This window comes from Microcaecilia unicolor, chromosome 3, assembly GCF_901765095.1.
Source record: "Microcaecilia unicolor chromosome 3, aMicUni1.1, whole genome shotgun sequence".
In the NCBI taxonomy this organism is placed as follows: domain Eukaryota; kingdom Metazoa; phylum Chordata; class Amphibia; order Gymnophiona; family Siphonopidae; genus Microcaecilia; species Microcaecilia unicolor.
In genome coordinates, this window is record NC_044033.1 from 377,032,453 (window position 1) to 377,058,937 (window position 26,485).

Genomic DNA, 26,485 nt, shown 5'->3' on the forward strand with positions numbered 1-26,485 from the left:
ACTCCCAGCCTGCGAAGTGCCGCTGCTACCACAGCTAGGCACTTTGTGAACACCCTGGGCGCAGAGGCGAGCCCAAAGGGTAGCACACAGTACTGGAAGTGGCGTGTGCCCAACTGAAATCGCAGATACTGTCTGTGAGCTGGCAGTATCGGGATATGTGTGTAGGCATCCTTCAAGTCCAGAGAGCATAGCCAATCGTTTTGCTGAATCATGGGGAGAAGGGTGCCCAGGGAAAGCATCCTGAACTTTTCTTTTACAAGATATTTGTTCAGGGCCCTTAGGTCTAGGATGGGACGCATCCCCCCTGTTTTCTTTTCCACAAGGAAGTACCTGGAATAGAATCCCAGCCCTTCTTGCCCGGATGGCACGGGCTCGACCGCATTGGCGCTGAGAAGGGCGGAGAGTTCCTCTGCAAGTACCCTCTTGTGCTGGAAGCTGTAAGACTGAGCTCCCGGTGGACAATTTGGAGGTTTTGAGGTCAAATTGAGGGTGTACCCCTGCCGGACTATTTGCAGAACCCACTGATCGGAGGTTATGAGAGGCCACCTTCGGTGAAAAGCTTTCAACCTCCCTCCGACCGGCAGGTCGCCCGGCACGGACACTTGGATGTCGGCTATGCTCTGCTGGAGCCAGTCAAAAGCTCGCCCCTTGCTTTTGCTGGGGCGCCGCGGGGCCTTGCTGAGTCGCACGCTGCTGACGAGAGCGAGCGCGCTGGGGCTTAGCCTGGGCCGCAGGCTGTCGGGAAGGAGGATTGTACCTACGCTTGCCAGAAGAGTAGGGAACAGTCTTCCTTCCCCCGAAAAATCGTCTACCTGTAGAGGTAGAAGCTGAAGGCTGCCGGCGGGCGAATTTGTCGAATGCGGTGTCCCGCTGGTGGAGAGACTCTACCACCTGTTCGACTTTTTCGCCAAAAATGTTGTCCGCACGGCAAGGCGAGTCCGCAATCCGCTGCTGGATTCTATTCTCCAGGTCGGCGGCACGCAGCCATGAGAGCCTGCGCATCACCACACCTTGAGCAGCGGCCCTGGACGCAACATCAAAAGTGTCATAAACTCCTCTGGCCAGGAATTTTCTGCACGCCTTCAGCTGCCTGACCACCTCCTGAAAAGGCTTGGCTTGCTCAGGGGGAAGAGCATCAACCAAGCCCGCCAACTGCCGCACATTGTTCCGCATGTGTATGCTCGTGTAGAGCTGGTAAGACTGGATCTTGGACACGAGCATAGAGGAATGGTAGGCCTTCCTCCCAAAGGAGTCTAAGGTTCTAGCGTCCTTGCCCGGGGGCGCCGAAGCATGTTCCCTAGAACTCTTAGCCTTCTTTAGGGCCAAATCCACAACTCCAGAGTCGTGAGGCAACTGAGTGCGCATCAGCTCTGGGTCCCCATGGATCCGGTACTGGGACTCGATCTTCTTGGGAATGTGGGGATTAGTTAAGGGTTTCGTCCAGTTCGCAAGCAATGTCTTTTTTAGGACATGGTGCAAGGGAACGGTGGACGCTTCCTTAGGTGGAGAAGGATAGTCCAGGAGCTCAAACATTTCAGCCCTGGGCTCGTCCTCCACAACCACCGGGAAGGGGATGGCCGTAGACATCTCCCGGACAAAGGAAGCAAAAGACAGACTCTCGGGAGGAGAAAGCTGTCTTTCAGGAGAGGGAGTGGGATCAGAAGGAAGACCCTCAGACTCCTCGTCAGAGAAATATCTAGGATCTTCCTCTTCCTCCCACGAGGCCTCACCCTCGGTGTCAGACACAAGTTCACGAACCTGTGTCTGCAACCTCGCCCTGCTCGACTCAGTGGAGCCACGTCCACGATGGGGGCGTCGAGAGGTAGACTCCCTCGCCCGCATCGGTGAAGCTCCCTCCGCCGACGTAGTCGGGGAGCCTTCCTGGGAGGTGGCCGCTGCCGGCACCGCACGCGGTACCGACGTCGGGGACCTCAACCTGGGCGATGGGCCAGCCGGCGCCACGCTCGACGGTACCGGAGGCGCAAGCACCGCCGGTACCGGAGGGGTAGGGCGCAACAGCTCTCCAGAATCTCTGGGAGAACGGCCCGGAGGCTCTCGTTTAGAGCGGCTGCAGAGAAGGCTGTGAGGTCGATGCAGGCGTCGACGTCAGGACCTGTTCCGGGCGAGGAGGTTGTTCCGGGCTGTCCAGAGTGGAGCGCATCGACACCTCTTGGACAGAGGGTGAGCGGTCCTCTCGGTTGCCGATGCCTGCTGGGTGCCGAATCCCTCGGCGACCCAGAGCTCTCGGTGCCGACGCGGGGAGGAGACCGGTGTCGATGCTTCTTCGACTTCTTCCGAAGCATGTCACCGGAGCTCCCCGGCACCGACGAGGAGGACGTCGAATCCATCCGTCGCTTCCTCGGGGCCGAGGCCGAAGAAGGTCGGTCTCGGGGGGGCTGTACCGCAGGAGCCCTCAGGGTGGGAGGAGACCCACCCGAAGGCTCACCGCCACCAGCAGGGGAATGGACAGCCCTCACCTGCACTCCTGACGATGCACCACCGTCCGACGACATCAGCAGACGAGGTCCCGGTACCACCGGCGTCGATGCAGCTATCCGATGTCTCGGCGCCGATGCAGAGGCCCGATGCCTCGATGCACTCGATGCAAGGGCGGCCGAGGAAGATGGTCTGGACGCTGACGACGTCGATGCACTCGAAGATCCCGGTGCCGATGCCGACGAAGAGCCCGAGAACAAAACGTTCCACTGGGCTAGTCTCGCTACCTGAGTCTGCCTTTGAAGCAGGGAACACAGACTACAGTTCTGAGGGCGGTGCTCGGCCCCCAGACACTGAAGACACGACGAGTGTCGATCAGTGAGCGAGATAACCCGGGCGCACTGGGTGCACTTCTTGAAGCCGCTGGAAGGCTTCGATGTCATGGGCGGAAAAATCACGCCGGCGAATCAAAGTCCGAAATGACGGAAAAAGAGCACCAAAAACTTTAGAGGGAGAAAATCTCGACCGAGGCCGAAAAGAGGCCTACCCCGACGACGAAAGAAAACTTATCGGGGCCCAAAAGCTGGAAATACGGGGAGGATTGAAACGGAACGCGGTGGAGGGGTTCCGGAGCACTTCCCGAATAGAAGAAAAGCTTTTCCGAAGAAAAAACACGTTCAACAATATGGACGCGCGAGGGTCGACTCTCCGGGGCTCGACACGGCGAAAAATACGACCGTACCGAGTGCGGACAAAAGAAGACTGGCCGGCTCGAGCCGGTTTCGGGCGGGAAGACGGCCGCGCATAGCGCGGTGCGCGCGGGCGCGCGAGGGCTAGCAAAGGACTTTGCTAGTGAAGATTCCGATTGGAGGGGCTGCCGTGGACGTCACCCCATCAGTGAGAACAAGCAGCCTGCTTGTCCTCGGAGAAAATGTCTTATATGCACTCTGACTCATTCTGCTCAATTGACTCATATTAATAAAATTGGGTTTCATGCAGCTGCTGATTTTAGAGTAATGTCAGTAAGCAAGAGGTCATTGAGAGAAGCTGCTTCTGAATTTTGGAATGCGTTATGTGAGCACTCTGGAGTGCTGGTGCGGGAAAAGGGGGATAGTGGTTCTTTTAGCTGTCAGCATCCCCAGTCATTCAGCCCAGCTAGGAGAGCAGTGCGCCCTCTAGGGGCCAAACTGCTGGAGAAAGTTTTAGTTAAGGAGGAAAACTACTCTCCCCAGAAGCCACTGCAGGGTCAGCTGGACTCCCAGGAGAGGGAGGGGGGAATAACTGATTGGGAGATGAGGTCTGATCCTGGAAATGAGGAACAGCTGGGGGAGCTTAGGGAGGAGGAGGATATGGTTTGTGATGAAGAGGAGGTGGGAAAAGAAGGGGAGGGGGAGTGTATGGAAGTGGATGTTTTTGCTCTAACCCGGGCAGACAAGATGAAAGCTTTTGTGGCCTCAGTGTTCCCCCGGCTGTGGAGTTGGGGAAATCTGGGAGTAAAGCAGAGGAGAAGAGACTGGAGAGCACAACTTGCTACAGTACTGTCTGCTCACAAAAGGTAGTGCTGTTGAAAGTTAGATTGTTTCTGAGCAGGATTGTGCACTGGAAAACTCAGACTGTATTGTGTAAGAGATGATGTGGCATCACGTACTCACCAAAACTGTCTGCTTATAAGATAGTGCTGCTGGAGGTTTTGTGGGATTTGAAGCAGAAAACTGCAATTGTCAAGGGGAAAATGAGTCTGCAATATATAAAGAGGGGAGGACGACCCATTAGGAGATAATGTCTACTGATTGAAGGAGGTGTTTAAACCAGATTAATCTGGTGTTAAGAGAGCTGGAACAATAAAGAACTTTGATTGTTTTCTAAGGGCTGTGAGTGTGCAAGAGTTTCTTAAAATCTACAAAAAGGAGAAAGAGAGAGGAAAATGAGGTGTCTGGCTAGCAAAGCTCACAGAAGGTGGTGGAAGCTAAGCAGGGATGACCTCGGCCCCATCTGGAAGAGTGACCTGGTTACAGTTATCAGTTATATTATGAACTGAATGCAATTAAGATTTAGAAAGCTTCTGAAAAGATAGTTATTTGCTAAATACAGTGATGTGAAAAAGTGTTTAAACCCTCCTGATTTCCCCTATTATTGCATATATGTCCATTGAATAGTATCTGATCTTAAACAAAATGTAATTTTAGACCAAGGGAAGTTGAGTAAACACGTAGCAGTTTTTAAACATGAAAAATGTCAGGAAGTATTTTTTCATGGAGAGAGTGTTGGATACTTGGAATGTCCTCCCGCGGGAGGTAGTGGAGATGACAACAGTAACGGAATTCAAAAATGCGTGGGATAAACATAAAGGAATCCTGTTCAGAAGGAATGGATCCTCAGAAGCTTAGCGGAGATTGGGTGGCAGAGCCGATGGTGAGAGGCGGGCTAGTGCTGGGCAGACTTCTACGGTCTGTGCCCTGAAAATGCAGATACAAATCAAGGTCAGGTATACACATAAGAAGCACATATGAGTTTATCTTGTTGGGCAGACTGAATGGACCGTGAAGGTCTTTCTCTGCCGTCGTCTACTATGTTACTATGTTATTTGGCAGGAGGTACATGCAAAAGCTCTGATTTAAGGCCTCTCAAGGTCGGGAGTAAAGTCATGCTACTAAACCCCAGACCAAATCTCCCCTTTGGACAGCAAAGTGGGATGGACCGTACTTAGTTACTGATGCCCTAGGGCTGTAGCTTATACCAAATCCTAATGCCAGATAACCAGCTGTGTTGGAAACATATCACTCAACTGAAACCAGATTTCACCTGAATACAGCACGGCCGACTGCTTTCTGAAGAAAAGTCATTCAACAAACTATTGAAAATTTGCTACAAGATGCTGCTCATGTCGCCTGATGGGAACTTTTATTTGAAATTCATCTACTGCTGATCATGTCTTTAATATCCATATTCATCCTATCATTATTTTAACTGTTGTACAAATGTTGTTATGCATTGTCATGATATTCCTGTGCTGTAAATGACAAACTGTACATCTCCTTGCAGCGGATGTCCTACAAAATACCATCACATTTTAAGGTAGATACATATACTTTTTCCATTACTTTTTCCAGCATCTACCTCTGAAAACAGTTTAATTTGGACTTCTAATTCTTTGGGCACTGTACACCAGGGTCAGCTGTAGTATATTCTCATTTTCCACTCTCTCATGCCATCCTGGTACCCTTAGGCCTTAACCTCCTCAGAAATTCCTGCATCCTTTACCGCACTGTTCATTCTCTCTACAACAGGCACTGAGGTGGCATATTGGGTTCCCTGCCCAGTAGTAGCTGCCCTACCTGACACGATGTTGGACTCGTAATGGGACTTGCTGATCTCCCAGCTATGGAGATAATACTGCTCAGGATAGGGGGCCTACTGGAATGAGCAAGAATACTATTGAAGGTAGGTGAGGTATAAAAGTATTGGCAAGTGGGTCACTGCTGTGTGGAGTGGCCTAGTGGTTAGGGTGGTGGACTTTGGTCCTGGGGAACTGAGGAACTGAGTTTGATTCCCACTTCCGGCGCAGGCAGCTCCTTGTGACTCTGGGCAAGTCACTTAACCCTCCATTGCCCCAGGTACAAATAAGTACCTGTATATGTAAGCCGCATTGTATATGTAAGCCTGCCATGAATGGGAAAGTGTGGGGGTACAAATGTAGACAAAAATAAAAATAAATAAAGCAGTGGCTGATGTGAATGCTATATTAGGTATTCAGGTTTGCTTCCATCCTTTCCCATGCAAAAAAAAACCAAAAAGAACAGAAAAGAAAACAAAACAAGTGTGGGAGATGTCAGAATCAGTTCAGAGTTTAACCTGAGGATTAGAATAACTGAGGCTTCATGGCCAACTCAGAATTCAGCTAAAGGCATCTGGGAAATGTTGCAAGCAGCTCTGACCTCCCCCCCCCCCCCCCACCCCACCTCACCTCACTAGTTTGGTCTCTAGTGATGTCAATACAGACAGACAGGATGTCTCCTACCCCATAGTTTTACATGTCTTAACACCTGTGCTTTAGAGCAACAAAAGATACCAGAAACAGTGGCACAACAAAAGAAAGTCATAGGAACTGACTCCAACTATTGGACTTTCTAAGAAATCCACACCTCTTGGGTAATCAGGAGACATCAGCTCAAACAAACTAAATTATTACACAGGAATATGCTGAGAAGTTCAGAGACATTTCTCTGGTAAGTGAACATTATTTTGCTCTGTGCTTTGGGAACTTAAAGATTAGGGTTTAAAGGAGGAATTGTAGGTTATTGATAGGCAGAATTAAAAAAAAAAAAAGCAAAATTTTTCAACTGAAATCAAGGACAGCTTTATGGAGCAGCTGGTACAGGAGCCAACGAGAGAAGGAAAAATTCTAGACCGTCCTTAGTGGAGCACATGATCTGGTGCGGAAGGTAATGGTGCTGGGGCCGCTTGATAACAGTGATCATAATATGATCGGATTTCATATTAGCTTTGAAGTGAGTATAAATCCTTCAGAAAATGGAATAAGGAACCGACTGAAAATAATAAGAAACGGCATAAGGAATGCCAAGTCAAATGCAAAGCGCTGATAAGGAAGGCTAAGATTGCGTTGGAGGCAAAAACACATAGTAAAAATTTTTTTAGCTACTACTACTACTACTATTTAGCATTTCTATAGCGCTACAAGGCGTACACAGCGCTGCACAAACATAGAAGAAAGACAGTCCCTGCTCAAAGAGCTTACAATCTAATAGACAAAATATAAAGTAAGCAAATCAAATCAATTAATGTGTACAGGAAGGAGGAGAGGAGGGTAGGTAGAGGCGAGTGGTTACAAGAGGTTACGAGTCAAAAGCAATGTTAAAGAGGTGGGCTTTCAGTCTAGATTTAAAGGTGGCCAAGGATGGGGCAAGACGTAGGGGCTCAGGAAGTTTATTCCAGGCGTTGGGTGCAGCGAGACAGAAGGCGCGAAGTCTGGAGTTGGCAGTAGTGGAGAAGGGAACAGATAACAAGGATTTATCCATGGAGCGGAGTGCACGGGAAGGGGTGTAGGGAAGGACGAGTGTGGAGAGACACTGGGGAGCAGCAGAGTGAGTACATTTATAGGTTAGTAGAAGAAGTTTGAACAGGATGCGGAAAACGGATAGGGAGCCAGTGAAGCGACTTGAGGGAGGGGTAGTATGAGTAAAGCGACCCTGGCGGAAGACGAGACGGGCAGCAGAGTTTTGAACCGATTGGGGGAGAGGGGAGAGGTGACTAAGTGGGAGACCAGCAAGAAGCAGAATTGCAGTAGTCTAAACGAGAGGTGGACAAGGGTGTGGATGAGGGTTTTGGTAGAGTGCTCAGAAAGAAAGGGGCGTATTTACAGATGTTGTAAAGAAAGAAACGACAGGTCTTGGCGATCTGCTGGATAACGAGCAGAGAAGGAGAGAGAAGAGTCAAAGATGACCCCAAGGTTTCGAGCTGAGGAGACAGGGAGAATGAGAGAGCCATCAACAGAAATAGAAAATTGGGGGAGTGGGAGGTGGGTTTGGGGGGGAAAAAATGAGAAGCTCGGTTTTGGTCATGTTTAATTTCAGGTGGCGTTGAGACATCCAGACAGCAATGTCAGACAAGCACGCTGAAACTTTGGTTTGAATGCAAGGTGAGATATCAGGGGTAGAAAGGTTGATTTGGGAGTCTTCAGCATAGAGATGGTAGGAAAAGCCATGGATGAGATTAATGAACCCAGGGAAGAAGTGTAGATAGAAAAGAGGAGGGGACCAAGAACAGAACCCTGAGGTACGCCGACAGGCAGAGGGATAGAAGTAGAAGAGGATCCACCAGATTGAACACTGAAGGTGCGGAGGGAGAGGTAGGAAGAGAACCAGGAAAGGAACAGAGCCCTGGAATCCAAGTGAGGACAGGGTATTGAGGAGTATGCTGTGATCGACAGTGTCAAAAGCAGCGGAAAGATCAAGAAGAATGAGGATGGAATAGAGACCTCTGGATTTTAGCCAGTAATAGGTCATTGGAAACTTTAGTAAGCGCAGTTTCGGTTGAGTGGAGAAGGTAAAAACCAGATTGTAGTGGGTCAAGAATAGCATGTGGGAGAGAAAATCAAGGCAGCGTGGTGACAAGCACCTCAAGTAATTTGGAGAGAAAAGGGAGGAGGGAGATGGGTCGGTAATTAGAGGGACAAGTAGGGTCGAGTGAAGGCTTCTTAAGGAGAGGTGTGACCACAGCATGTTTAAAGGCAGTAGGGACAGTTGCAGTGGAAAGTGAGAGGTTGAGAATGTGACAGATAAAAGGAATAAGAGCAGGTGAGATGGCATTAAGAAGGTGGGTGGGAATGGGAGTCAGAGGAACAGGTGGTACATTTTGAGGAAGAAAGGAGAAGTGTAGTTTCCTCTATAGTAACTTCAGGAAAGGAGGAAAAAGGAATGGAGGGGAAGGAGAGAGAGGGGAACGGACTAGTGGAGGGAGAGTGGCGAGGTAGAGAATTCAAGTTTATCTTTGAACCTTGTCATGAAAGAATTCAGCAAGGGTCTAAGGAGATAATGAAGGGGGAGTTGGGGGGGCACCTTGAGGAGAGAGTTCAATGTGGTGAAGAGAAGTCGAGGGTTAGAGCCAAGAGAGTTGGTCAGTTGGATATAATAATCCTGTTTGGCGCGGTAAAAGAGCAGATTGGAAGGAGGTCAGCATGAACTTAAAGTGTAAGAAATCAGCAAGGGCTCGAGATTTCCGCCAGAGGCATTCGGCGGAGCGGGTACAGGAACGTAGGTAGCGGATATTAGAAGTCAGCCAAGGTTGGGGTTTTGTACGCCTTATAGGGCGGGTCATCAAAGGTGCAAGAGTGTCTAAAGCAGATGGATAGAGTATTGTTGTAAGAAGAAACAGTCTCGTTGGCAGGTGTGGATGGTGCCACAGTAGAGAGGAGGTTTGAAACATGGGAGGATAGAGATGAAGGGGTCAATTTCGTGAAGATTCCTAGATAAATTAGATAAGATAGGACGGGACTGGGAGGGAGGAGATTTAAGTGTGAAAGTTATAAGATGGTGATCAGAGAGGGGAATATCAGAGGCAAGGAAAACTAGAGGGTGAACAGTTGGAGGAGAAGATGAGATCAAGACAGTGACCATTTTGATGAGTGGGGGAGGTGGAGCATAGTTGGAGATAAAGGAGGAGTTTAAAGCGAGTAACTTGGAAATATAAGAGTGTGAAGGATCATTAGCAGGAATATTAATCACCAAGGGATGAGAAAGGGGGAGGAAGGATCATGGAAGAAGGCAAGCCAGGCATCCAAAGTCACTGAGAAAGGATGAAAGGGACTTATCAGGGGGACGATAAATGACCGCTATTCGAAGAGGCAGAGGAGAGAAAAGGCAGATAGAGTGGACTTCAAAGGAGGAAAAACAGTGAGATTGAGGTGGAAGGAAGGGGTTGAAATCTGGAGGAGGGATGAGAGAAGTAGTCCAATACCGCCCCCACGACCAGCAGGGCGAGGAGTATGTGAAAAAAGATAACCACCATGGCAGAGGGCGGCAACTGAGCAGAGTCATTAGGGCAGAGCCAGGTTTCTGTTATGGCGAGCAGATGAGGTGACGCGAGATAAAGAGGTCCTGGATATAGGGGAGTTTGTTACAGATAGAGCGGGCATTCCATAGGGCGCAAGAGAAGGGCAGAGGAGGGGAAGAGAAGGAATAGAGGATGAGGTTAGAGAGGTTGCGGTGAGATCTGTAGAGTTGGGATAATAGTTGGTGAGGAGGGCCAGGATTGGGATTGATGTCACCGGCTGAGAGTAAAGAAAGGAGTAAAAGAGAGCGGAGGAGAGTAGGAGAGGTGTGGCCACGAAGAGCGTTGAAGGCGAGAGGGTATTTATGTGGAATGGGGGAAGGCAAAAGGAGGGAAGAAAGAGACGGAGATTAAAAGCCAAGAGGGAGGAAGAGGGTAGGAGAGAAGGTGAGGTGAGGAAGTGCGATGGATGGGCAGTGAGTTTCCTGTAGCGGAGAGAGGTAGGGGGTGAGGGAAAAGATTAGGAAGGGACAGGGCTAGGAAGAGAATGTGAATAGGGGCCATAAACAACTGAAGTACTTTAGCAACTGGGAAGAAGATTAGATGTAAAGAGAAAAAGCCCGCACCTAGAGCAGAGGCCCTGAGTGGATCGGAGTGGACCTGGGTGTCATCCCGGAGAAGGCTGTAAGGATATGCAGATGAGCTGCAAGTCCTCCACAGCACCTGAAAGGCAGCCGGTGGTAGAGCTGGGCACCTCTCAGCTGAGGAAAGGCTTACCAGGGGTTAGGCCGAAGCCAGCATTCCTCCCCCTGAGGGGAGGAATGCTGGGTATACTTAAAAGCAGGAAGCCGGCAAAAAAAAATCGGTGGACCGCTAGATGACCGAGGAGTAAAAGGGGCAATCAGGGAAGACAAAGCCGTAGCGGAGAGATTAAATGAATTCTTTGCTTCGGTCTTCACTGAGGAAGATTTGGGAGTGATACTGGTGCCGGAAATAGGTATTCGAAACTGACAGATTCAGAGAAACAATGAATTCTCGTAAACCTGGAGGATGTAATGGGGCAGATCTACAAACTGAAGAGTAGCAAATCTCCTGGACCGGATGGTATTCATCCCAAGTACTGATAGAACTGAAAATGCGCTTGCAGAGCTATTGTTAGAAATATGTAATTTATCCTTAAAATCGAGTGTGGTACTGGAAAGACTGGAGGGTGGACAATGTAAAGCCGATTTTTAAAAAAGGTTCCAGAGGAGATCCGGGAAATTGAGACCGGTGAGTCTGACATCGGTGCCGGGCAAATGGTAGAGATATTATTAAGAACAAAATTACAGAGCATATTCAAAGCATGGATTAATGAGACAAAGTCAACATGGATTTAGTGAAGGAATCTTGCCTCACCAATCTACTACATTTCTTTGAAGGGTGAACAAACATGTTGATAAAGGGTAGCCGGTTTATTGTGTATCTGGATTTTTCAGAAGGCGTTTGACAAAGTCCCTCATGAAAGCCTCCAGAGGAAATTGGAGAGTCATGGGATAGGAGGCAGTGTTCTTTTGTGGATTAAAAACTGGTTAAAAGATAGAAAACAGAGAGTAGGGTTAAATGGTCAGTATTCTCAATGGAGAAGGGTAGTCAGTGGGGTTCCCCAGGGCTCTGTGCTGGGACCGCTGCTTTTTAACTATACATGACCTAGAGATGGGAGGTAACTAGCGAGGTAATTAAATTTGTCTGATGACACAAAGTTATTCAAAGTCGTTAACTCGCGACAGAATTGTGAAAAATTACAGAAGGACCTTACGAGACTGGGAGGACTGGGCGGCTAGATGGCAGATGACGTTTAATGTGAGCAAGTGCAAGGTGATGCATGTGGGAAAAAAGAACCCAAATTATAGCTACGTCATGCAAGGTTCCACGTTAGGAGTTACGGACCAAGAAAGGGATCTGGGTGTCGTCGTCGATAATACACTGAAACCTTCTGCTCAGTGTGCTTCTGCGGCTCAGAAAGTGAATAGAATGTTGGGTATTATTAGGAAAGGTATGGAAAATAGGTGTGAGGATGTTATAATGCCGTTATATCGCTCCATGGTGTGACCGCACCTTGAGTATTTTGTTCAATTCTGGTCGCCGCATCTCAAGAAAGATATAGTGGAATTGGGAAAGGTGCAGCGAAGGGCGACTAAAATGATAGCGGGGATGGGACGACTTCCCTATGAAGAAAGACTAAGGAGACTAGGGCTTTTCAGCTTGGAGAAGAGACGGCTGAGGGGAGATATGATAGAGGTATATAAAATAATGAGTGGAGTGGAACAGGTGGATGTGAAGCATCTGTTCACGGTTTCCAAAAATACTAGGACTAGGGGGCATGCGATGAAACTACAGTGTAGTAAATTTAAAACAAATCGGAGAAAAATTTCTTTACCCAACACATAATTAAACTCTGGAATTCGTTGCCGGAGAACGTGGTGAAGGCGGTTAGCTTGGCAGAGTTTAAAAAGGGGTTAGACAGTTTCCTAAAGGACAAGTCCATAAACCGTTACTAAATGGACTTGGGAAAATCCACAATTCCAGGAATAACATGATAGAATGTTTGTACGTTTGGGAGCTTGCCAGGGTGCTGGGACAGGATGCTGGCTCGATGGACCCTTGGTCTTTTTCCCAGTGTGGTCATTACTTATGTACTTATGTACATTAAATTGCGGGGAGGATTGTGAAAAATTACAAGAGGACCTTACGAGACTGGGAGACTGGGCGTCTAAATGGCTGATGACGTTTAATGTAAGCAAGTGCAAAGTGATGCATGTGGAAAAGAGGAACCCGAATTATAGCTACGTCATGCAAGGTTCCCATGTTAGGAGTCACAGACCAAGAAAGGATCTAGGTGTTGTCATTGATGATACGTTGAAACCTTCTGCTCAGTGTGCTGCCCACGGCTAAGAAAGCAAATAGAATGTTAGGTAATATTAGGAAAGGAATGGAAACAAAATGAGGATGTTATAATGACTTTGTATCGCTCCATGATGCGACCGCACCTCGAATATTGTGTTCAATTCTGGTCACCGTATCTCAAAAAAGATATAGTGGAATTAGAAAAGGTGCAGAGAAGGGCGATGAAAATGATAAAGGGAATGGGACAACTTCCCTATGAGGAAAGGCTAAAGCGGCTAGGGCTCTTCAGCTTGGAGAAAAGGCGGCTGAGGGGAGATATGATAGAGGTCTATAAAATAATGAGTGGAGTGGAACAGGTGGATGTGAAGCGTCTGTTCACGCTTTCCAAAAATACTAGGACTAGGGGGCATGTGATGAAGCTACAATGTAGTAAATTCAAAACAAATCAGAGGAAATTTTTCTTCACTCAACGTGTAATTAAACTCTGGAATTCGTTGCCAGAGAATGTGGTAAAGGCGGTTAGCTTAGCGGAGTTTTAAAAAGGTTTGGACAGCTTTCTAAAGGAAAAGTTCATAGACCGTTATTAAATGGACTTGGGGAAAATCCACTATTCCTGGGATAAGCAGTATAAAATGTTTTGTACTTTTTTGGGATCTTGCCAGGTATTTGTGATCTGGATTGGCCACTGTTGGAAACAGGATGCTGGGCTTGATGGACCTTTGGTCTTTCCCAGTATGGCAATACTTATGTACTTATAACTACTCTCCATACCCTTTTCCCCCTAGTTTTAAAACTTGAACTTTGTACTGTCAGGCACAGCAGGGCCTAGTTCAGTCTTAGGGGGAAAAAAGAGCAAGAAGAAAGCATTATTAACTAGTTTTCATAGTGTACAACGCTTTTCCCATAGTTTTAAAATGAAAATTTCTCTAGAGGTAGACACTTTTTTCCATAGTTTAACCTGAAACTTTTTCTAGAGGTAGAAACTTAACCGCCAAAGAACATTAAAAAGGATTGCAGCAAGGCTCAAATTTTTGTTCTAAAAGACAGTATTTTCTGTTCTTTGGCTGCTGGAAAGGTAGCACTGCTACTGACCTGAATTAGGTATTAATTAAGGTGTGAGGAAGTAGAATATTTGCAAAGGTTCTTAAGGGCAATCTGATTACTGAATTTGCTTGAAAGAGTCCTGTTTGAAGCAGTCCCCTTAGAATTAAAATATAGAGAGAGGAAAGGTCAAACTTAACTTTCTTTTTGAGAAGTTCTGAGAGAAGAGGACACTTCTCTGTAAGTGAACATTATTTTGCTCTGTGCTTTGAGAACTTAAAGATTGGGCTTTAAAGCAGAAACTGTAGGTTATTGATAGGCAAACTTTAAAAACAAACTTTATCAACTAGTATCCATACTCTTCTTCCCCCTAGTTTTAAAATTTGAACTTTGTACCACAGCATTAACAGATAGCCTCTAGCAGGCACAGTAGGGCCTAGTTCAGTCTTAGGGGGGGGAAAAAAGAGAGAAGCAAGCATATTAATTAGTTTCCGCAGTGTACAACCTTTCCTCATAGTTTTAAAATGAAGCTTTCTCTAGAGGTAGACACTTGTCCTATAGTTTTAACCTGAAACGTTTTTCTAGAGGTAGAAACTTTACAGCCAAAGAACATTAAAAAGGATAGTAGCAAGACCCAAATTTTGTTCTAAAAGACAGTTATTTTCTGTTCCTTGGATGCTAGAGAGGTAGCAGTGCTACTGACCTAAATTAGGTGTTAATTAAGGTGTGAGGAAGTAGACTATTTCCAAAGGTTATTAAGGGCAATCTGACTACTGAGTTAGCTTGAACTTTCTACCACAGCCTACAACATAACAGATACCCTCTAAAAGGAACTAGTTTAGTCTTCAATCCCGCTCCCCCTTCCCCTCCTGCCCACCCCTAGCACAACTCTTCATTTATTGTCAGTATTCTAATTAGGATAACAAGGGAGGAATGCTCTTACAGAGTTTCAAATACATTTCATTACTGTCTAACAGGAAAACACTAAATAAATCACACGAGATACCATATAAGCTAAAGACTTGTTTATAACAGACTAATATACCTTAATACTTAGCAAGTTTTAAATTATTGAAAAACTAAAAAAATTAAGATGGAGACAGCAGTCCAGAAGCGAGAGGGGTAATATCCAGTCTTTTGCATTGAGTGCCACATGTATGATTATTTACCAGTTGGTGAGTGGTTATATGTGTGTACCCAATGCAAAGAGCTCCTAGCTCTCAGAGAATGAGTCCGTTCTCTTGAGGCTTGAGTAGCAGTCTTGGAGGAACTGAAGGAAACAGAGAGGTACATAGAGACCTACAGGGACATTGTAGATGTCCAAACTCCAGCCTGGCAGCCCCTGCGCTGCATTGGAGGAGGGAGGTCTCCTAGAAGGAAAACATCACCCTGGTGAAGTGGGAAGTACTCCTGTAACTAGGACCTGCCCACCAGGGGATGCACTATCCTCTCGCACTGAGGATATGTCTCCAAGAACCTCTGCCCAGGAGGGAAGGGTTAGGACAGCTGTGATAGTTAATGATTTGATCATTAGGCATAAAGATAGCTAGGTGACTGGTGGACATGAGGACTGTCAGGTCACTTGCCTACCTGGTGCAAAGTTGGCGGGTCTGACGCGTCACCTAGACAAGATCTAGATAGTGCTAGGGCGGGAAAGGCACCAAGAAGGAGCTGCATGAGACAGAGAAAAATACTGAACATTCCAACTGCATGATACCCCCTGTAAGGGAAAATCACTTGGGAGTACTTTTTTTCCCTCCGTCTCCTTCCACTGGTAGATGGACATAACCATTCATTCTGGACTGTTCTGCTAGAGATGAAAAGGAAAGACTTTTATGCCTTTCTAGAAACCTTTGCAAAAATCCATCTGCCTGGGACTGAGTGGTTACATGACCATGCATGTGACTAAGATTATATCTTATCTCAAGAAATAAAACTACTTTCATCTGTTAAAACTGACCTGGGATATAATTAGCACAATTTACTGAATCAGAAAAAAAAACCTGCACAAGAACTTATACACAGCACTTATTATCTGATATATTATCAATATATGCATAAACATATCCTCGCCTGGCCCTCTATTTTCCAAAAAACAGAACAGGTAACTACATGATTTAAACTCCTAGAATAAGTTTCATTGCTGCATAGATAACCAAAACGTCTGCGTTTAGACTGCTATGAGGATCTGATAGCAACATAATAAGCCTTCTATGTACAGACCTTTAAGAGCTCTTTCTGTATCATTTTCCAGCTCCTGCTGATAGAGTAAAAAGGGTCATGAATCAATTTCAAAGCCAGCTCTCCTATATTTTTTAAGGAAACCATTGGCGCAAAAATAAAGATCAAGTTCATGTATAAATTGGTGAAAATACTTCTCTGATGAACAATTATGTACTTTGGATAATCCTACCTTGAACATGCGACTGTCTCTGCTGTTGGAGAAACACAAATTTTGTGCCTACAGCAACGACACAGCTAGTGATGTCAGTATGTTCTCTCTTCCCATTTCTGGAAGTGGGAGATATGATTACTAATATTGCTGTACTATTGCTGGCACAAAAGCATGTGTGTTTCGCAGCAGTGGAGTCATGTATGTTCAGATTATCATTGCTAGAGAGTTTCTTCATTCCACAACTTACTGTCCAAATTTGAAAAATAAGTTAGCCTTTATCATTTTAGTTTTCCTTTTAAAATTAGAGGAAATCTGGTCCAACATACCTGCGCTTCCCCTCTTAAAAACTACATTACACTTATATGTTTTGTAGAATCAAATTCTTAATTCACCCAGATGTACTAAAGAGCTATTTCATTTGTGTCTATCACGAAAATGGTTGGTGCATTTGCCCCCCCTCCTCAACTTGCCAAAAGACTTCTAGCCGAGGAGGCTGATGCAGAAGGCGCCCGGTGGGACAGAGAAGAGATGTGCTTCAGTGTGCTTTTTGATCTGGTCAGCACCTTAATAAGTACATAAGTATTGCCATACTGGGACAGGCCGAAGGTCCATCAAGCCCAACATCCTGTTTCCAACAGTGGCCAATCCAAGTCACAAGTACCTAGCAAGATCCCAAAACAGTACAATACATTTTATGCTGCTTATCCATATAATAAAACGCACCTCACATTCTGAAGCTGACTGCATGTCTGAGGCATTCCGGCTCTCTGCATCCAATCTCCTGAATGACATCACATACCTCCGGGTTCGTCACAAGCAGAAGTGACCAACCACACGAGGTTTCTCGGCTTCAGAATGTTGAAGGGTATTCTATTAAATAGATTGGTCAGTTCCTTGAAGCACAGCCAGAGCTCAGCGTCCTGCACAGTAACGCTCAGACACCAGAGAGAGAGGGGGGGGCTGACACCAGATAGAGGGGGGAGGTACTCGTCACACACACACTCTCTCTCACACACTCTCCTCTCTCTCTCACAGTCAATGTCTTTCTCTCTCTCACTCTCACACACTGGCTCTCACACACTCTGGGGGCTCATTTTCAAAGCACTTAGCCTCCCAAAGTTCCATAGAAACCTATGGAACTTAGCCTCACCAAAGTGCTTTGAAAATATGCCTCTCTATGTCCACACTGTATCACATTCACTCTCTATGTGTCACACAGTCACTCACACACTCTCTTGGCTCAGATACTCAGTCTCACAGAGAGTCTGTGTCTCACACACACTCTCTCTCTCTCTCACAGTGTCTCACATACGCACTTGCACACACTCTCATTCTCACACACACACTCTCTCTCACACATACACACCTCGCACCCATGACTCACTCTCTCTCTCTCTCTCACACACACCACAACGCACATCACTCTCTCTCACACAGTCACTCTCACATACCTCTCTCAAACATACACACTCCGAGGAAAACCTGCTAGCGCCCATTTCATTTGTGTCAGAAACGGGCCTTTTTACTAATTATAGAAATAAGCAGTGGGGTTTTCCCAAGGTTCATTTTAATAATGATCCTATGGACTTTTCCTTTAGGAAGCCATCCAAACCTTTTTAAACCCTGATAAGTTAACTGCTTTTACTACTCTCTGCAACGAATTCCCAGAACGTAATTACACGTGAGTGAAGAAATATTTTCTCCGATTCGTTTTAAATTTACTACTTTGGTAGCTTCATTGCGTGCCCCCCAGTCCTAGTATTTTTGGAAAGAGTGTCAAGCGATTCACGTCTACCTGTTCCTCAACCTTCTCTCCAAAAATGTATTCTCTCGGCACAAGGCATTTTGCTAACCTCTGCTAAGCAGACTGTTCACAGTCAGAAAACATGCATCCATGAGAGTCTACGCATTGCTACACTTTGGGCAGAATCCTGGACACCACATCAAAAGTGTCGTAAGTTCCCTGGCCAAGAACTTTCAACATGACTTCTACTGCTTGGCAACTGACAAAGTGACTGAGCTTGCTACGGTGAAGAGTGTGTCAGCTAAGTCTAGCATCTTGTGCACCGAGTCTCGGCAAGTAACGCTCATGAAGAGCTGGTCAGAACTGGATATATGCGACGAGCATAGAGGACCTGGAACATATCTTCCTCCGAAAAGAATCCAAGGTCCTAGCTTCTCTGCCTGGGGGTGCTGAGGCATAGTTCTCTAGAACTCCTGGCTCTTAAGGGCGGATCCACCACCATGGAATTGTGAGACAACTGAGGCTTATCAAAATCCAGGTGTGCTGCGGATTCGGTACACGGTTTCAATCTTCTTAGCAGTACCAGGACTGACAGAGGGGACTCCGAATTCCGAACAAGGACTTCCTGGTGTACCTCGTGGAGAGGGACAGTCACAGCCTTCTTAGGAGGAGACCTCGTCGTCCAGGACCTCGAGAAGCTTGGCCCTGGCCTGTCCTCCCAAGGAAATGGAATGGGTGTCGCCATTTCTTATCAAAAGAAGAGAATGAAAGGCTCTCAAGAGAAGACTTCTCCTTTAAGCGGAGAGGGTTCAGAGAGAATTCATAGGAGTCATCTGAGGAAAAGTACCTTGGATCCTCCTCTGAATCCCAAAGGCGCTCCTCCTTGGTATCAGACGATACCTCCAGGTGGGAGTGCCGAGACCAAACCTGCCTCAAAATGTCCTCTAGAATGGAACTGAGAAGACAGCTCCCGCCTTGACTCCAGTGAAGCTTCCTCCACCGAAATCAAGGGAGTGCCAGCTTGGGTGGCAGTCAACACTGGGACACATGTGGCGTTGGTATCGGAGGCTGCACCGCAGGCTGAGGGCAAAGCAAAGCAGCAACAGGAGGCAGGGTAGGCACAAGAACTACCGATGCCAATACATGCTGTTGCAAAAGGCCATACAGCAGCTCAGGGAGCAAGGCCCAGATGGAAGCATCGAGGGCCAACACCGGGAAAGGCTGGGATATCAAATTCAGGAGCAGGTTGCAGAACTGCCAGGGTCAATACAAGACCTGGGTCTTGGCTGCTGGGAGACCAACGAATCGGCACCTCCTGTATGGAGGGGGCACAGTCCTCCCGGCACTGACGCTTCTCGGGTGCCAAATCCCTCGATGCCCTGGAGCTCCCGGCACCATGTGTTGAGGGTGATCAATGACGATGATCTTGTCCCTAGCCCGAAGCTTGTCATCGAGGCTCCTCGGTGCCGACAAGGATGATGTTGAATCCACACATTGGAGGTCAGGTCTGACAGTGGATGGTACAGGGCTCTGCACAGCAGGAGGCGTCGTGGTAGGTGGAGACCCATTCGATGTATCACTGCTCCCAGTGTCTTTGGATCTAGCAGCAGCCATGCTTACCGACGGCTCCCTGATGCTGGTGCCCTGCTTGGACTGGCTCAAAGAATCCTCTCGCGTTGAGCCTCTCTGGAAACCTGGGTAGTACGCAGTTAGCCGGGCTATGGTCGGAATCAAGACACTGAAGACAACAAGAATGGTATCTTTCCAGAGATTGTCTGACTGCATTGCATACAGCACTGGAAGCCACTGGGAACCTTCGAGGACATGGACAGACAGGGCTGGTCTTAGCAAGTGCGGGGCTCTATGCAGACCAATTTGATGGGGCCCCACCCTAGCCCTGCCCCCATCCTAACCTCCGCCCCCACCTAGCTCCACCCCACCTAGCTCCAGGGCCGGCCACCCCTCCCTCCGAGCTCCCGGGCCGCTCCCTTCGAGCTCCAAGGCCCCCAGCTCCAGGGCTTCCCCCCCTAGGGCTCCCAGCTCCAAGGCACCCCTCCCTCCCTCCCGTCATTTTTAACACCCCCCCCAAATCCAGTACTAGGTATGCCGAGAATACAAAACAACTCAGGACCTAAGAGCAATTCTACCATACCATCAGCAGTCATTTCTACGAATCACACAAAGAAAGAGAAAACTCTTAAAACACTACAGTGAGCACTAGAACATCAATTCAACCTATTGCAAACTGAAACCAGACAGATAGTACAGATCTTCAATCCTGCACAGTCAATGCCACTGAAGCCATGTCTTTTTTCACAAACACAGACACCCTAATCCACTATTGAATAAGTAATCATAAACTTTCTATTTAGACAAAAATTAAACTGAACCCCCAAGATGCCAACTCTGCATACAATGCAACACCACAGAAACTGAAAATGTCCCCTAGTACTGTGCAAAATATAAAGACAGCAGATGTAAATTTGAAAAAAACTGTCACGTCTGTGGCCGTGACCACCTCAGACTTACCCTGTTTCTGGGAGTCAGTGGCTGGTGCTGGCTTCTGCTTGTCTCTGTGTCTGTCTCTGTCTTAGTTTCTCTCTGGCTCTGGGTGTGATTGCCCTACTGAACCTCACCTGTGGGCTATGCTCTCCAAGATGGCTGCCGCCTCCTCCTCTTTGCCAGTATCCAAGATGGCTCCGCTGTTCCTTCCTATGGGCGACTTCCTCTTGTGTCAAGCTCTGTTTGGATGCAAGGTGATTGCTGCAGCTGTGCCTCTGGTGTTGAAGGGCTTATTAATCACTTAGAGACTACAGCCTTGCCTTTGCATTTCATCTAAGGGCCCTGGTGTAAGAGTGCTCTGTACACTGTTTCAGTGTTTGCTCTGTGTGAGTTTCTATGTTTGACTAGCTAGCTTAGGCACCGCTTGGCTTGTTAGCCTGTGTATAGCTTTGCTAGTTCTCTGTGTTTGTTCCTAGTGTTTGACTAGCCAGCTTAGGCACCGCTTGGCTTGTTAGCCCGGTATAGCTTTGCTAGTTCTCTGTGTTTTGTTCCTAGTGTTTGACTAGCTAGCTTAGGCACCGCTTGGCTTGTTAGCCTGTGTATAGCTTTGCTAGTTCTCTGTGTATGTTTCCAGTATGGACTTGCTAGCTGGGCACAGCTTTTTGTTAGCTGGTGTATAGCTTTACTAAGTCTCCTGAGTTTGCTCTGTGTATGTTTCCAGTGTATGACTTGTTAGCTTGGGCACAGCTCTGTGTGTTAGCTTGTGTATAGCTTTCTAGTTTCTCCTGAGTTGCTTAGTGTATGTTTCTTTGTGTATGACTGGTTTGCTTGGGCATAGCTTTCCTACTAGCCTATGTATAGTGACTAGTCTTCTGGTGTTTGCCTGCTGGTGTTCCGTGTGTGTTTCTTTGCTTCTGGAGCTTCAGCCCTTGTTCCTTGACTTGACCAGTGCTCTGAACCTGCCTGCTGCCGGAACCCGGACATTCCCTGCCTTTGCCTAGGTGCCTGGGGGCACTCCTGGATCCTCATTCCGCTGGTCCTGCTTGCAAGTTCCAGTTCCGGTTTTTTCCTGTAAGCCCTGCCGGCCACCCGAACCTGAGGGCTCAACACCTCGGGGAAAGGTGTTAAGCGTAGGTGAAGCCTAGGTCCAGTGTGTTCCAGTCCAGCGGGTTCCGGTCCCGGGGTTCCGCTCCAGTATGTTCCAGTCCAGCGGGTTTCACCCCTGTATGTTCCAGTCCAGTGGGGCCACTCCAGTGGTTCCAGTCCAGCGGGCTCCACTCCAGTGCGCGCCCGTCTGGTGCGTTCCAGTTCTGTGTATTCCTGTGTAGAACTCCAGTCCGGGGTTCCGGTCCAGTCTCATCTCATCTCTACCTTGAAGTGATCTTGCCTGCCACTGCGCTCCAACGGTAGTGGCCCAAGGACTCACGAACCCAGTGCTCCCCGGGGAAGAAGCCTGACAGTATGCAAGGTCCTCGAGCACGCGACAAAAACGAACAAATACCAATCACCACTTTACAAATTAACAAATATAAATAAAACAAATATAGAAAATAAAATAATACCATTTTATTGACTAATACATTTAGCTTTCAGAGGCCAAAACATCCTTCCTCAGCTCAATATAGTATAGTACTGTTACAGTATCCTATCCCTGACCTGAGGAAGGGGATTGTTGTTCTCCGAAAGTTAGCCAAAATGTATTAAATTAGTCCAATAAAAAGATTACCTTGTTTACATGTTCTATTATAAACATTTATTAACACATCTACAATACTACTTTATCCTAGAGCAAAAAACTAAAAAAAATATTTTATTTACAGTTTGTTGTCTCCGGTTTCTGCTTTCCTCATCTTCTTTTCACTGTCTTCCTTCCATCCAGCATCTGTCTTCGGTCTCTCTCTGCCATCCAGTGTCTGCCCTCTCTGCTGTCCCCTCCATCCAATGTCGCCCTCTCTCCCTGCTCCTTCCATCCACATCTGCCCTCTATCTCTACCCCTTCCATGATCCATCCACCATCTGCCGCTGTCTGCCCTCTCTCTCTTCCCCCATCATTCACTGTCTGCCCTTTCTATCCCTTCCATTCATTGTCTGCCCTTTTCTCTCTGCCCCTTCAATCCACAATTTGCCCTCCCTCTCCATCCATCCAGGGTTGCCCTCCCTCTCGCTCCCCCATCCAGGATCTGCCCCTCTCTCTGCCCCTTTTTCAGCCCCCAGTTCCAGCCCCACTAGTCCCACCAGTCCCCCATTCAGCCCCAGCCCTTTCTCCCACCAGTCCCGAGCTTCAGCCCCCCAGCCACTTCTCCCTGTCCCCTTTTCAAGCCCCAGTTCCCAGTTTCAGCACCCTGCCCCTTTTCAGCCTCCAGTACCAGTACTAGCCCCCTTATCCCATCTACCCTCCTTTTCAGCCCCCAGTTCCAGCCCCCTTCATCCACATGCCTTGTATTAGGGCCCCCTTTCAGAACCATTCTCCCACCTGACCCACGCATGCCCTATTTTCCCACCAGCCCCAGGCATGGCCCCCATTTTCCCATATGGCCCCTTCTCAGATCCCAATGCCAGTCCCCTTCTCCCATCCAAGAACCCCCACCCGTCCCCTTCAAGCATCCAAGAACCCCAGTCCCCTCCCCACCCTCCCCTTCTCCCATCCGAGAACCCCTCCCCAGTCCCCTTCTCCCATCCAAGAACCCCTCCCAACCCCCTTCTCCCAGCCGTGAACCCCCTCCCCACCTCAGTCTCCTTCCCATTTGAGAACCCCCTCCCCACCCTTCCCCCACCTGAGAACCGCCACCCCACACACCCTTCTCCCATCCTGAGTTCCCCCCCCGACCCACCTACCAGCTCCGTTCTCCTGCCGCCCACCACCCTCACTGCCTTAAAAAAAACAATTTGGAAGCGCCGGAGTGACAGCAGCGCCTCGCGTCTGCCCTGCTACTAAAAATCTCTTCGACGTCGTGGGCCTTCTCACATTGAGTCCCGCCCGCCCTCGCGGTAATTGGAAGTTACCTCAGAGGAGGGCGGGACTCAATGTGAGAAGGCCCAACGACGTCGAAGAGATTTTTAGTAGGCAGGGCAGACACAAGGCGCTGCCTGTCACTCTGGCGCTTCCAAATTGTTTTTTTAAAGGGCAGGACAGGGTGGGAGCAGCGGGAGCGGGGCACCCCCCCCACCCGCTGACATCTGGGGCAGACCGCCCCCACCACGCCGCCGTCGCGCGCCGTTCGGAGGGAGGGAGGACTGGAGCTCGGGCGGTCGGGGCGACCTCATGCGCGCTGCGCGGGGGCCCCCCCTGGGCACGAGGCCCTATGCGGCCGCCTCAGTCGCCTCGCCTTAGACCGGCCCTGTGGACAGAAAACTTCCACGGCTAAATCAAACAAGTGATGGTGCTAAAAAAGGGGTAAGCACCGGAAAAAATAAAGAGGAAAAACCCAGCCAAAGTGAAGGCCTAAACAGCTGTGTGACAACGGAAAAAATAAGGAAACTTAAAACTAGGGAAAAGAAACTAAGAAAATAAAGGAAAAGAACAAAAGGGAACACAATAAAGGAGCTGAAAAAAACTGTTGGAAGGCAAAAAAAGAAGCTCCTTGGACCGAAAAAAAAGTGTGGAGACGGTAAAATAACATACCCTCTCCTCACTGCGGTAGAAAAAGTACTAATGTGACTGCTTTCTCACAGCAGGCGGGAAGGCACGCGCACATGCGCGGTAGAGCATGTCCCTCGAGCCACAAACTCTACTTATGCTTGTTATAAGTCTTGGACTGGGAAACACAGTCGGCATCACCCACTTGTGAGAATAAATAGGCCTGCTTGATCTCGGAGAATTAATATTAAATACAAATGTATCAGTAAAAATACCTACTGCTCTACTCTATGCAAGTTATCTATACAAATTTCAGATTAATCCTCATCAAGCTGCAACACTCAAGTACCATTTTATAGGAAGTAACACCAACCACCAATATTTTCAACAACTTTACTCACACAGACATTACCAATCTCACTACCACCACAGCCTCAGGAAAAACAGCCCTACACATAGAAACAAGACCATGTGAAAGGAAACACAACCCACAGCCATAAATGCTAACCCAGATTTTGATAATCTACCGGTGGTGATGGGGAGACAGGCTCCAGTTTTACAAGGAAGCCTTGAAAGTTATCACATGACAGAGCACTGAGTTCTCAGAATACTGCCTCAAGGCTACAGACAAAGCGGGCATTTTTGAAAGGGACGTTCAAGTTGCCAATTTGGACGTCCTTGCAAAACGGCAAAATCCAGGGGTGGGAAAACCCGTATTTCGAAAAGATGGATGTCCATCTTTCGTTTCGAAAATACCGTCAGACAGGCACGTTTCTGACTTTCGGCGATTTTGAAAACCAAAGACGTCTATGTCAAAAACGTCCTAATGCAAGCCATTTGGACGTGGGAGGAGCCAGCATTTGTAGTGCACTGGTCCCCCTGACATGCCAGGACACCAACCGGGCACCCTAGGGGGCACTGCAGTGGACTTCATAAATTGCTCCAAGGAACATAGCTCCCTTACCTTGTGTGCTGAGCCTCCCAATCCCCCCCCCCACACACACACACACACAAAACCCACTACCCACAACTGTACACCACTACCATAGCCTTTATGGGTGAAGGGGGGCACCTAAATGTGGGTACAGTGGGTTTGAGGTGGGTTTTGGAGGGCTCAAAATTTCCTCCACAAATGTAACAGGTAGGGGGGGTATGGGCCTGGGTCCGTCTGTCTGAAGTGCACTGCAGTACCCACTAAAACTGCTCCTGTGACCTGCATGCGCTGTCATGGACCTGAGTATGACATTTGAGGCTGGCAGAACTTATTTGAAAGATGTTTTTGAGGGTGGGAGGGGGTTAGTGACCACTGGGGGAGTAACGGGAAGCCATCTTCGATTCTCTCCGGTGGTCATCTGGTCATTTCAGGCACCTTTTTGAGCCTTATTCGTAAGAAAAACAGGTCCAGGTGAAAATGCCCGTGTTCGTCAGGGATGTCCTTGTTTTTTCCATTATGGTGTCAAGAACGTCCAAGTGTTAGGCATGCCCAAGTACCGCCTTCGCTACGCCTCTGACACGCCCCCTTGAACTTTGGACATCCTTGTGACAGACTGCAGTTGGAGACATCCAAAATTGGGTTTTGATTATACTGATTTGGACGTCCCTGGAAGAAGGACGTCAATCTTCCGATTTACGTCGAAAGATGGACGTCCTTCTCTTTCAAAAATGAGCCCCAAAATAACACATTTTCCTCCTTCTATCCCCAACCTCTTAGTTCAAATCACCCATTTCATCATCTTATGGTGTTGCACTGAGAAATACAATCACCTTGCAAGTTTAAGCAATCAAGGAAGTACCTTTTCAGGAAAGTGAACAAGGCTTCTAATTAAATACTTACCACTCCTCAGTTAGAACTGATCAGCCTCTCTGAACCTCAAAGATGCTTACATCCACTCCAATCACGGGAAGTTCCTCGGAATCACCTTCAACAATGAGCATTATGAGTACTGAGTACTACCCTTCAGCCCCCATTCAGCACCTGCTTCCAAACACTCTGCTGAGATGAAGTCAAAATATGGAATCGTGCTGTTCCATGACGATAGTTTTATAGGCTGCTTATCTGTTGGCAGACAGACTGAGCAGGAGACTGGACCTCATGAATGGTCTCTTGCAGATTCCATCATACAGTTTCTGTTCTGTCACTGAGGCATACCAGCAACTGATTTTTGCCTACCAGCAAAATATGAAATGCTTTGCTCCAGAAGGCCAACCAATCAGAGGCTAGCACTAGATACCTTTCTCATCTTTTAAAGCCACCATCTTCTAAATGCACATCCTCCAATTTCACTTATATTCATTGTCATAAAAAAGATCCTCTGGAACAAAGCCTAAATCATTAGGAGGCACTCGTTGGCTTTGTCAAGCATGGTTCCCAACCTAAGCTCTTAGAATAGCAGAAGTC

At 47.8% G+C, this 26,485-nt stretch overlaps 1 protein-coding gene across 1 annotated transcript in view; it reads right to left on the reverse strand.

Annotated features, from left to right (window-relative positions):
* Window positions 1–26,485, reverse strand: part of AGBL5 (ATP/GTP binding protein like 5) — a 557,199-nt gene that overhangs the window by 168,791 nt on the left and 361,923 nt on the right.